Here is a 13,650-nt window from a genome sequence, read left to right as displayed (position 1 = left end):
TGCCCGCAAAAAAATAGTTTATTTCAGTGATCGCGTGACTACTCTGTAGACTAGACTGTAGGACTCTACGACGAGTCGCAGTGTACCATTGAGACGAAGATGGAATTCTTTTTGGAGATGGACGTCTCGGCAATGGACATGGCCTCGGCTGTCTGCCGTGTGGTGCTTGCAGGGATCATTTGTTCAGTCATGTTGGCAGCGTGCCCATCGGTAAGCTTGTGGATAAGATTCAGTTCTGCTCGATGTGGTACTGTGATCACAAAAAATTATTTGAAATAACACAAATTCAACTCAGCATCGTGCATTTTCAGATCCTCGCAAAGTCACTTCCTGGGGGTGGTCTTCCTGTGCCACGCAAAACTCTTACCAGGCTCATCAGTTAATTCTGTCCTCTGCCTTCACCTTTGCTTAAACAACAAACACAACAATTCAGGAATGTTTTGCAATGAAAAAATACAGCCATCTCTGGAGCTGAAAAAAAGAAGAAAAATTGTCCTCAGAATTACACACCAGGGAGTCGTCAAATACTTGCAGTACTGTATTTGACAACTTCCTGATACACATGTAAACATGAAGAAACTCTTTGTGGCAGCACTCTTAATTTTCAACTGAAATAATGATTCTGCTGTGTTTCATTGTGGTTGCCGTGTCTATTGCTACGACGATGCCGTGTCGGCACTTTTTTTCTGTCTCCTTCTTTCAGTACTCTATATCTCTGATGGCCTGTAGCAGACTTTTTGTTAGGGTGTAGGAGAAATATCTTCATTTTTCCTGTTTTGATAATGATGTAGTGGTTGCGACTTCGGCGATGATTTGTAAGAAAGGTTTGCTCCCCACACCCGAGCTTGCGCTATTCCGCCGACTTTACTTGACACTTGACTGACTCACGACTGCCATCCAGAGCACACGAGAAGTCCATCGAACCTTCGACTCGGCAAACCTGCAAGAAAGCACCACTCCCTGCTCAATACACAGTGTTTCGGGGAATTCACCCCTCATCAGTTGAGCTTGAGTAGGCTGAGGAAGATTGTGCCTGAAGAGCATCACTTATATAGTGCTCTCCAGGTACAAACATTACCAAGGATACAAACTTACAGAGACGCTCCGCTTCCAGCACGATAAACACCTCGTGAACACCAGATAGCAGCGTGAGTCAGTGTCGCTCCTGGACGGTGAGACAGACGTCGAGGACCCTCGGTCATTCGCAACGCTGTCACCTCCAAACCAACTAGTTGCAAGACCGCGCTGGGCACAACAGTACGAAGTAGTGGTTGCGACTTCGGCGATGATTTGTAAGAAAGGTTTGCTCCCCACACCCGAGCTCGCGCTATTCCGCCGACTTTACTTGACACTTGACTGACTCACGACTGCCATCCAGAGCACACGAGAAGTCCATCGAACCTTCGACTCGGCAAACCTGCAAGAAAGCACCACTCCCTGCTCAATACACAGTGTTTCGGGGAATTCACCCCTCATCAGTTGAGCTTGAGTAGGCTGAGGAAGATTGTGCCTGAAGAGCACCACTTATATAGTGCTCTCCAGGCACAAACATCACCAGGGATACAAACTTACAGAGACGCTCCGCTTCCAGCGCGATAAACACCTCGTGAACACCAGATAGCAGCGTGAGTCAGTTTGATAATGATAGCACATCAATATACATTGTGGTCATAATGTGGTGGCATTTGGGCTAGTTTCAACAGCAGCCCAATGGTCTGCTCTGTGGGCCATGTGATAAATTTGTTATCGCATGGTTGCTGCAGGCCTTATGGCATATTATTGCCCCTCGAGGTTAGCCCTTGGGCTAACCTCTCGGGGCAATAATATGCCATAAGGCCCTCGCAACCATGCGATAACATATACTTATTCCCGTAGCTATGCAGAAGACGTTACTTCAGTAACGTCTGGCGCTAGCCAGGGTCCACACAGCTTTAATTTGGTATTTGTGTGTTTGTTTATTTGTTTGTTTGTTTGTGTCACGCCTGGCGCTATCCGTATCTGACGGCAAAAAAGCATAGGGATGTTATAATTTTTTCAATTCTCCTATTTTTTCAGGCCTATGCTGGGATTCGAACCCGCACCATCGCCCTACATGCATTCCCCCATACACTTCGCATTCATACCCATTCTTCCAAGTTGCTTCACGTTATGATCTTGCGTTTGAAAGCCCTATTTGAATATTGCGGCCAGCTGTATGTGGCCAGCTGTGTTTGATGGTACGGTACGGTACGGTAGACGGTGTGGTATTACCCTCGATCGTACCTGTCCCGTACATATCCCCTACCATACCGTGCCATCAAAGACGGCTGGCCACAATGCATATTCAAATAGGGCTTTCAAATGCAAGATCACATTGTGAAGCAACTTGGAAGAATTAGTATGTATGCGAAGTGTATCGGGGAATGCATGCAGGGCGCGCGATAGTGCGGGTTCGAATCCCAGGTTATGTAAGGAATTTTGAAAGAATTTGTAACATCCCTATGCTTTTTTTGTCTAGGTCATCAAGGCAAAAAAACCAAAGCGTAGGGCCCTGAGCTTCCAAGCTCTCTCGTTTCAGGATCACCCAAAGGCTGACGCCTATCTGGGGGATCTCCTATTTGTGTATGTACTAGTAACATAGTTAAGGATGCGAGAGAAAGTGCGCAAAGTGAGTGTGAAATGTTGGTTTGAAAAAGGAATAATAAAAAAAAGGAATAATAAGAAAAACAAGGAAAGAAAGTAAGACAGAAAAGAAAAGAACAAGCATGTAAATCAATGATTGCACATCAAAGGTGTACCAGTGCATTCGAACTGATACTTAGCAATGTGAATACGTAAATGACGCTTGAACTCAGAAAGGGAATCTAAAGTTGTCAATCGGGGTGGAAGACAATTCCAAAGAGAACCAGTTTTCTGTAGGAAAAAGGATGAAAAAATACCACCATGTGAGTCAAAAATGAGCTTTTTGGGCCTACGAGCACTACTTGATATGGTTATCGCAAAGCGAGAGAGATATTCTGGGTGGAAATTGATGTACTTAAATAAAACAACAAGAGAAATAAAGATACGGCAAAATTTGCAGAGATTCTAAGTGACACAATCTATTCAAAATGGATTTTGATTCATAGATATCAAAGGTTATTTTTGCAGACTTCAGGAGTCGCCGGCAAACCTTAGCCTGGAGTACATCAAGGGACTCTAACTGAGCGGATGTGATCCTAAATGACCAGACAGGAATGGCATATTCAATAAAACTACAATAAAAACAATAAAAAACAAAGGAAAACGTCTCTTATGTGGTGTTATTGAGACTGGAGAAACGTTGATAGTAATGTTTGAATACGTGCCCAAAGCCACATCATCGGGAATTGGACAAGCAGCACTAGATGCAGCAGGTTTAGGGTGTGACTGGTCTGTTAGAATGGCTTCCCTGGGAGAAGCGACAGGAACTTCTGAAACAGCACGCAGATTCACTTTGGACTCAGCAATATCAGAGTTTTACAAAATATCAATTGCAGAAGAGATACGCACAGCATCTGCATCAGCAACTCTATCATAGCTTGTAGTGAAGCGGGATTTTTGTGACCGGAAGCAGTACAAATTTGGCGATTTTCAATCCCACATGTCTTCATCTGCGAGATAGCAGTGACACAAATACAATTATTTGTGTACTTCCGTATGCCTGCAGCTTCACAAATGCTTAGCATCGTTTTGCCCAGTTTGTTATGGGACAAGGGAGCTTTCACGGACCAAACAATGTTACCTTCTTGTGGTGCGTTCAAAGCACCACCTTTCAGTCATTGAAACACGCGATGTATGTCTGGTTTCAGATTACTTAGGTAGAGCTTAATAACTCGAACCTGATGCTGATCCCGACCAACACCTGCACTGGAGAAAGGCAGTTCCACTGATGCCGCCCTGACGTTTTTTCGAACAGAAATCTTCAGAAAAGGGAATATCGTGAGCTGCGATTGAACTTCTCGTCCACGCAAACAGAAGTGCAAGGAGAGAATCAGCCATAAATATCTGCTAACAGACACAAATTGAAAACAACGAGACCATAGCATCAGAAAAACTAAAAATATAATTTAAAAATTCAACACAAGCACGACAATAGAATCAAAAACCAAACACCATATAAGGTTATCTTTACCTGGTAGGGTTGAAAGGATTGTCTGTTGTTTCCACGTCCTAGAAGTGGTCCATGATTGTCTTCCAATCACTCTCCAAAACTGCATCCCTGTGTTTGACAGCTGGCTCGTCTCCATTCTTCTTCTTCGCTTTGAGCCCTGAATTTAGGATTTATGTTCGATTTCTCAAACTCTTTCCCTGTCGTGAACACGAAGTCTCTGCCCATGGCGGACAGACGACGCTATGTTGTTCCTCTTGCAGCAAGGTGACTAGCTCGTTCGTACGGGGTCACATCTTTCTTCTTCAAGTCAAAGTAGAAGCCATCGAGGCAGAGCGCAAGTTCACTGGCCGCACACGTCTGCAGATCAATCTGGGGCTTGTAATCCTTGAGTGCAGACATACACGTACAGATTGGTCTCCTTTTATTTGTTGGCACGGCATCTTAAACACATTAATCATGCTCGGATGGCTCTGAAGAACCAAACCGAGAGTTCATTGCTTCCAACGTCAAACCAAAAAACAAAACAAAAAATTATTGTGTCCGTTCCCGAAGGGAACTCACGACGGCCGCTAACACCCGGTAAACCCTAGGAGAATCAGAAAAGACAACTTAGTGCACATGCGCAAAATTCCTTTTCCAAGAAGTAGGAAAATTAGTACCTTTGGCGTATGTACTTTTTAAACGGCGGATGAAGAAGGTTCGGAGAGCCATTCCCACCCCGTACAATGGCGGAATGGTTCAAAGAAGGTTCAAGTGATCACGATAAATAGGATATTGACCAAGACGAGGGACATCCGTCTTTTATTCCGCCTATATTTCCCATATTGACCTCGTCTTGGTCACTATTCCATACTTATCAAGGGTGAAACGATGTGGCAAACGTTATGCGTTAGTTGTTTGCCCTATTGAGCAGTGCTCAAGATTACTTCCTTGTCGTGGACAATCAGTACTCGTTGTCAGTCTGGTGCTCCCTTGTGCACTTTTGATTTTTCAAAATCTGGTTCAGTTGGTTGACTCTAACTTGTGCCCCGCCGTTTTCTTGTTTCCACATAATATCATTTGTAGACACCCTCCCCACCATTCTTTTGATATTGGGCAAAATAAAATCGACTAAAATACGCAGTGAAACAAGGTACAAGAACGATCGGTCACTGCTGCTCACAGCAACATCGCGCATCCCAACCAACTATGTTCGAACATTGATCCAAGTTACCTAGTAATGTTTACCCATCCTACTTTAGATGGGCGACTTGCTGAGTCCTTCGAACAAATGAATCAATCCAGCCTGTCCAATGGCGACCATTACGAAGGCCATCTACAAGGGCCAGTAGCAGCGGGGTTACGTCTTGAAATTGGGATTAGACCGCCACCATAGCCTGCTACAACATTCCCCCAAGCGCCAACAAGCGGTCTTCAATAAAGTTATCCACTAAACATCATTTTTGGGGAATTATTCACATTTCGAACTCTCCAACAGCCATGCACTAGCCGAATGTAACCGCGTGGCAGGAAAGCACACACACACACAGCGTCTGCACATGCCTTTTTGCAGTGCTACCAGTACTATGATGTATCATGGGTATAATACCTTCCCTCGCAGAAACTCTAATGAAGCCGCTACGAAGCGTCACTTCATCAACCCACCATGACGAGAAAGAATAGCTGCTCCACAGCACGAAATCAGCAAGGTATGCAACAGTAGTGCCAGATGGCCCAGATTGGGCCAGAACCATCTCTTTTGTGGGTATCTAATGTACGTGAGTGACACACTTCAGAAAGGTTTCTCTCAGATGGCTACGAGCCCATGTACTTCCGTCTGCATCCTTGAAGAAGAATACAGAAAAACGACACTCAGCGGGGCATCAGAAAAGTGTCCCTATTCGCGAAGTGTCCTTATATCCAAGTTCTCATTACATGTGTATGTATACGGTTAGATTTGACTTTGTTCTGGACATGGGAATTCTGTCGTTATTCGCGAATTGTCGTAATATGACTTATATCCGCAGTCGTTTTTAGCGAAGTTGACCCAGAGGGCACATTCCTGTTTCCGTTTCATTGTCTGCTACCGTTATACACCCGAGTACTTCCTCTCCTTCCATTTTTAATGCGTGGCAGCCGTGACAGCCGTAAATAATGAACGCCTCCACAGGTTGCTGCGCATCGTGGTTGTGTCTTGCTTGGCACGTATCGGCTCGCTGTCCTGTGTGATCTCGTTAGAGCGAAGTCCCCAACGACCGTCTTGAGTGGTTCGGTAATCTGCTTGGATTGGGAGCGTGAAGAACCATCGGGTAGTGTAACGTTAAGGACATCGGTATTGGTTGTCGTTGAAAGGTCCAGCTTCTTGACGAGGTCCTCGGATATAAAATCGTGCGTTGCCCCAGAGCCCATCAGCATTGTCACACGGCGGTCGCTGATTTTGCCCTGCACGCGAAACAGGTCCTGCTCATTATCTGAAATGATGTTCCCCAAGCTAATTTCGACCTTGGTCGCGCGGAGAGTAGCTGCTGCGTCTATTTCTGTGGCCTCATCTACTTCGTTGGACGGCTCCTCACCTTCCAACCTACTGAATATATTACTGGTCTGAATTGGAGTACTATTCTTGAGTGCTGGTTGACTAGCCACTAGTCGCACACCTGCCCTTACTGGCGGCCATTCTTTTAATTCCGTTGTGCTGGTTTGGATGTGCCGTTCAGTTTTCGTTGATCGCAATATGAGCTGCAATCAGCGAAAACGACCCTTAGAGATTTCGTAATTTTTTCGAGAAAAAGGTCGATTTGTGACGTTCAACGATTGTTTTGATCGCGCTGCGAACAGCGCGACGACTTCTTGAACTCCTTGCTTGAAGTAATTTATTTTGAAGTTAGTTGAAGTGGTGTCGAGTGGCGACTCCAGTGTTCCTTGATCTTGCTTCGATGGATGCGGACGCCAGAGCTGTTCGCAGCGCACACACGGCAGTCATTGTCTACAGCTAGCTCGAGCCTGGTGGGGATCCGGGAGTGGACGCTGAAGTAGCCGCTGAAGTTCAGAATAAGGATGAGACGTTCTTTGGTTCCGACATCCGCATGTCGTCAGTGAGGCGGAATCGCAGCCGTCATCTCATGCTGCGATGCGGCTCAAGGTGGCCGATGACTCGTCCGAGTCGGGAGATGAGGAGTCGTCACCTGAGATAAATTCTGAGTCTGGGGCTAGTGACGGCAGCGACGTCGTGTCTTCAGCTGCGGAGGAAGAAATGGAAGACGAGATTGCGGAACGACTCCACGCAGGATGCAGCTGCGAATATGTCGATCATTTCTCCGCACTCATATCATCAGCTATTCTTTGTCATTATAGCTGCTTACTGCACTATTTCAAAAATATTCAAGCTGCCCACTCACCTTCGAATGCTGAATATTCATTGTACACATACATCGTATACATACATTGCACCAATTTGGGGTACACCTTGTATATTGGTGTATACACCCGTTTAGAATCGGAATATTGAACTTTTTCTTGGCTGAGGTCCTTCAGTAGATATGGTTCAACAAATTTCTAACCAAAAAGGAATTTTGAAAATGTTGACCCTAAGGGCTGTTTTCGCTGGTTGAGGCCCATATATTCGAAGGCTTATTGCACTGAAAACAGACAATCTGCCTCTGCGCTGTCAGGTAGTCATTAAGGAACTGGCGAGTCGGGGGGGGCGGGTTGTTGCTCGCATCCCCTTCTTGTGACTGAGGCTCTTGCAGCGTCCGCTTGCAGCCCGAGTTCCATGTTCTCATCCACTGATCAGCAGTGACGGCCTCTCATACCGCTTTTGACAGGCTTTTCGGATGCTCTCTCAGCACATGGGTCTGCAGGGTGGGAACAGAAAGCCTTTAGAATGTTCTCCCAGGCCTGGAACCTTTCGGCCTTCCAATCATAGCGACCAAATTGTGAGATCTATGGCGAAAGCCCATTCTTTGAATTCCGACGCTCACCACACGGCACCAGGTTCAAGTCCTGCTTGGAAGCGGAAGGATTTTTTCCAACCGTGCTGCGACCCGTAATTGTGAACTCTTGGCCTGGCAGGAGTAAAACATGGATGGGGCAAATGGGATTTAGGCCTTTGGCCTCTGGTTGGTGGATCTGATCTATCCTCCCCCACTGTTTATTAGCCGCATCTGATGCCTGATCATGGGGTGGTGGCGTCCCACGGAAGCGGAAAGGTGGTTCTTGACCAGGGAGTTGTACGACTCCTTGTTCTTGACCTGCCCGGTATTTGAACCCGTCGAAAAAAACATTGAACAAGTGTGGTTCCTTGATGTAGAGTTGTGTCGATGACACTGTCCACCCCCCCCCCCCCCCCCCCTCAACCCACCCCCAGCTTTAGCAGGTCGTTCTTCACCTTGGTCACTCGACGTATGTAGCCGACTGTCCCTGAATCGTGAAGGTTGCGAGGGCAATCACTCCACAGAGCAGCGAAATGGAGCCTGTTAAAACCATATTCTGCTACAAGTGTAACTGGTGAGACGATGTGGATGATAAGAAGCTGCCTATTTGAATCATAGCCATGATCAAGGATGCAGGTGAGAACACAAGGTTAGATAAGAGGAGGTAGAGGAATGGATATGAATAAGCGGGTAGGGTTGAGGTGTGACACTCTAATACACAGAGAATGCCAAGGCTGTTGTAAACAAAGATGGAAACGACGACATTACAAGCACCAACTTATTCGTTCATCCCGTACTCGCGCAATCATTGCCCCTGGGGCCCAATTTTTTCAATGTCCATCACAGGTTAGGCACTATTCAAGAGAGGGCACTATTTTTTATTACTGGTAGATTTACGTCTTCCCGCATAAAAAACAAAGAAGGCAAAGAAATACCGAGCCTAATGTTTACTGTTAACTACCACGACTCAACAGAAAGGGCAACAAGAGCTGCGATTATGATCCTGACAAGAAATTACCAAAAATTTCAAAGGATAACAAACGTGCACATGCACTTGGTTACAAGCCCTGGGGGGAGACTAGGGTGCTATACGAGATAGGGCACTATTTAAGAGATGGCTCTAATCGCTCGAGTATGGCGTACTTACATGTAGGGATTAACTACATTTTGTGTTGCTCCCTACATGGGAGCTCGCGGTTTTTCCTGCCGACTTGAATTCTCACTTGACTGACTCACGACTGCCATCCAGAGCACACGAGAAGTCCATCGAACCTTCCACTCGGCAAACCTGCGAGAAAGCACCACTCCCTGCTCAATACACAGTGTTTCGGGGAATTCACCCCTCATCAGTTGAGCTTGACTAGGCTGAGGAAGGATGTGCCTGAAGAGCACCACTTATAGAGTGCTCTCGAGGCACAAACATCACCAGGAATACAAAATTACAGAGATACTCCGTTTCCAGCGCGACAAACACTTTGTGAACACCTGATAGCATCGTGCGTCAGTGTCGCTCATGAAGGTCCTGAACAAAACCGCGAGCTCCCATAGTGAGCAACACACTCTTCCCCTACTATCGCCGAAGTCGCACCAACCTCTTCTTAACTACATTTTAACATGGAAAAATGTTGGCACAAGTTATGCGATCGAGTCCACCAACAAAACCAGATTTTTTCGTCCTTGCGCCTTCCAAGTTGGTAGGCCGTTGATTAGCGCTATCGACCAGTGCTGAAGCTGACTTTCATGCCATGGAATGTCTCAGTACTCCTTGTCAGTTTTGTGCTAGATTGTGCACGTCTGACCGTTCCAAATCTGGTTAAGTTAGTGGCCTCGATCGCATAACGTGTGCCCACATTATCCAGGTTGCAGTATCTTCCTTGGCTCACCATCTAATTTCTTAACTATATTTCAAAAGCCTTCTATAGTCCAGGCCGGCCAGGCGATCTGCAAAATTGATCATCCGGATAGTTGACAACCGGAAAGTCGTCATTCTACTGTATCCTCAAAGATTTGGCTTAGTATAGCAAGCAACATTCAAAACAATGAGTCGATTTACTGTGGCCTCTAATTTCCTTACACTTTGAAATTCTCCGTGAAGTCCAAATTTGATATTGCAAGTTGATTTATTTTTCCAAAAAAACGTTTTACATTGATAATAAAAAAATATTTGCACCATTTCGGTCTCACCGGATTCCTCAGAGCTCAATTTACTGAAACAGATAGCTCAAGAAAAGTACTGATTTTTTTGATTGTGGAGAAAGCAATGAGGTTGTTTCACCTCGACAATATGTGCTTTCTGCCTAACCTCGTTCACATCAACAACGTGACTCCAAGTTTTAGATATTGGCCAATAGAATGAACTCAGCCATAGTGCATTTGTAGTTTAGCTGGAACAAATTCTATGATGAGTAGACGGGAAGCTTCTGCTTCCTCTCACGTAATCCTGAGGAAGCACTTGTAACTTATGCACCAGGTTTAGAGGGTAGATTTAGTTCATACTCTACTGCATGTGCTCTCAAGGGACTTTACATGCAGTGGATGGAGCAGTTATTTCTTTCTCATCACTCCATTTGTGTATGGTCGTGGGTCGCATGCCGCAGAATTTAAACTTTCTTCATCTTCTGCGACAGGTGCCTTGTGACTGTGCGCGATAGCTCGTGACAGACAGCTTCTTGCCGCAGCGGTCGCAAATCGCGTGTCGCGTGGCAGAAATTTGTAGTGCGAATCGGTCTTCAGCGGTCAAATATCAGTATAATTATACTAACAATAGAGGGTAATAGAAGTGTGTTTGATGAGATCGAGCTCATTCAATCATTATGGTTGTAATAATTGGTTTGCCAGGTGTATACGGCTGTCGTGTGTTCCCATCGGGAATGGACCCGATAATTTACTTTTTTATTATCTGTTTCCTGTGCTCATTTGATAATATTTGCAGGAACGAGGATAAACATGTCTAAACCTGGTACTCAATATAATAGCACGCGAGATGGGAATGAAACAAGTGCTGCTAACACTGCTTAAAGATCCAGCCAGTGTGTTACATGAACAGTGGAACCCACTTATAAGTACTTTAGATATACAACTGCTTTGTACGCTATTTTTCCTACGCATGCATTTTCCAACTACCAGCGTAACTACATTTTGTGCTAAACATTAAATTTTCTTAGTTTATCACGGTGGAAGCAGCCCTTCTCTCTTCATACAGTTCCTCGAGAATCACGCATTCTATTCTGTTGCTAAAAGTAGATGTAAAACGCATGCAGATGTTTGCTTCAAAATTGTTCATCCCAGAAATGTTTCTCACGTTCATATCCAATCGCTATATTAGGTGCTGTTTTATTTATGCATGTCTGGTTTGCTTCATTTCTATTTATGGCAAGCAAGGACATTTAAGAAAGCTATTTGAGATTTTTGTTACTATTTTTGGTTCTTGTTTACTTACCTACGTATATGTTCAAGGGACTGGATATCGTCATTTGAAGAGCGAGATACATGCCTCACTGTGCAACCCTTCGTTTAACTTAGAGGAGATTAAGGTTTTCTGTTAGGCTTTCTGTTTTCATTGAGAGATATGTTGGTAAGGTATTTCATTTGCGAGAAGAAAAGGTTTCTATTTTACTACACAGCTAGGCTTAGTTATCTTGCATATTCATCCAAAATTTCATTGCAGTATGGTTATTATGTCCAGGACTCAAAAGACGTGTATTAACATTATTATCTTTATCATCTACATATATTTCATGTCCGATGGCGGCCTATATTCTCGTTTTTCCTTCATTACCTTGGCACATGTTATTGCGGCTGGATATCATTTTCACTAAATTTAGAGGAGATAAAGATTTTCTGTTAGGTTTTCTGTTTTCATTTAGAGATATGTTGATGAAGTATTTGATTTGCGAGAGCAAAACGTTTATATTTTATTGCACAGCTAGGATCAGTAAGTGAGATTATGCTCTTTATGCCTTAAATTAGGATTCATAATCTTCAGTATTTGTCCTGGATTTGATTGCAGTGTGCGTATGGCGTCCAGAGCTCAAAGGACGTGTACCATGAGAGTTCTAATATATGTCCACTGACGGCCTATTTTCATTTCTATGACTTGAAATTAATTTTGGTGGAAGATTAGACACACAGACACACAGACAGATTACAATTGCTGGGACACGCTGGACGCGCATTGCTCATTGTTGTGCGTGGTGGGTAAGACACTTGTGTTGGTGTTGCACGCACTTGTGATGTCTTTCTGTAACTGTAGTGTTCCCAGGGCCAGGAAGACCAGGTCCAGCCAATCTGTCTGGCGTTTGGGTCAACAAAATACGAAAGACAAGAACATGCATGCATCTATGCAACAGTACGGTCCATGTAGATCCAAAAGCCATCATTTATCATGCCTTTAGGCCTACTGTTAGATAGAAGCTTCAAGCCCTATTCTGTTGGGTTTGGGAGAGTATAGTTCTTATGAATAACTGTAGAGCAGCAATTACGTGTGGAACTGTTTTTCTGTAAATCTGGAGATTAGCTATAGAATCGTGAGCGGCGCCATTAGACCTTTCTATAATACAATGGCCCTGTATCCCTCTCCATCATGTGAGCTTCACACCTACCCCAATATCTCGCTTTTCTGCCCTAGATTTTTAACTAACCATAGTCTGTCCAGTGCATTTAGGAGAGGAGTAGGGGAACATTGGATTTTCTCGCCGTGAATAACTGGCGCTTTGCATAGGTTTTGGATCTTCATCCACACTTTTGACCCTCATGTCGGTGGCGTACCTGTGGTCAATGAAACGTGTTGTTGGCTGAGATTCTTGGGTGGATCGGAAATATCATAGATAAATACGAAGGCAATTTTCGCGAATTGTGAAGAACCAGTTGCTACTATCTAATTGCACTCTTCGTGCTTCGATCCTACATGACCGTAGACGTGTATCGTGTTACTGTTGCATGGGTGAACAGTTACTTCATTTGCTTCATAACTCGTACTCCTGTGTTCTCATGTACAGTGCTGGCAACTGAAATCCGACCCCCTGATCAGCTGAGCGCACCGCTCAGGGGTCGGATTTCAGTTGCCAGCACTGTACTTTTCATTGTATGATTGGTTCAGTATCCGAGCACAATATTTAGAATGGGTTTATTCAAACTTTATTGCCTACTTGGTATCATACCCGAGCACGGGGTGACACAAACGTACATGTAACTGTATTTTGTAGAAATTTAAATGTACACTATAGCTTCCGTCTTCTTCAGTCATTCTGTAGGTACACAGCATTGCACGTTGTGCCTTCGAGGCTGTTGTAGCCCTGGATCGAGCCTATGGGACTGGCCTCATGGCCAGAGCGTTTTGAGATATTCAGTTTGCTCAGCGGATTTTTCCATTTACACATCCTGTACTTTCACGTCATGATACAGGAAAGGAGAGAAGCTAGGACAAAGAAGCCCATTAGCAGCGCACCAATGCCAGTTGGTAAAAGTATGCAAAGGGACATGCTGGTGAGCTGCAAAGAATGGCCTACCATGTGATATAATAATATTTTCCTGGCACAAAACTATCAGGCGGATCTAATCATAGCCTAGAAGCTGTGGCATCTTATATGATCCACAGAAAGAAGCCAGCAATTTCTGTACCTACATGTATGG

General features: G+C 44.7%; 1 long non-coding RNA gene across 1 annotated transcript in view; it reads left to right on the top strand.

The window, feature by feature from the left end:
* LOC135812652 (uncharacterized) overlaps positions 1 to 12,043 on the top strand; it is a 37,184-nt gene extending 25,141 nt beyond the window's left edge. The window contains exon 4 of the long non-coding RNA XR_010552899.1: positions 10,952 to 12,043. This is a non-coding gene — a long non-coding RNA (uncharacterized LOC135812652). The remainder of the gene's footprint in view (positions 1 to 10,951) is intronic.
* Positions 12,044 to 13,650: the final 1,607 nt, after the last annotated feature.

Source organism: Sycon ciliatum, chromosome 3 (genome assembly GCF_964019385.1).
Source record: "Sycon ciliatum chromosome 3, ocSycCili1.1, whole genome shotgun sequence".
Taxonomy (NCBI): domain Eukaryota; kingdom Metazoa; phylum Porifera; class Calcarea; order Leucosolenida; family Sycettidae; genus Sycon; species Sycon ciliatum.
This window is presented reverse-complemented; position numbering and strand designations above follow the sequence as displayed.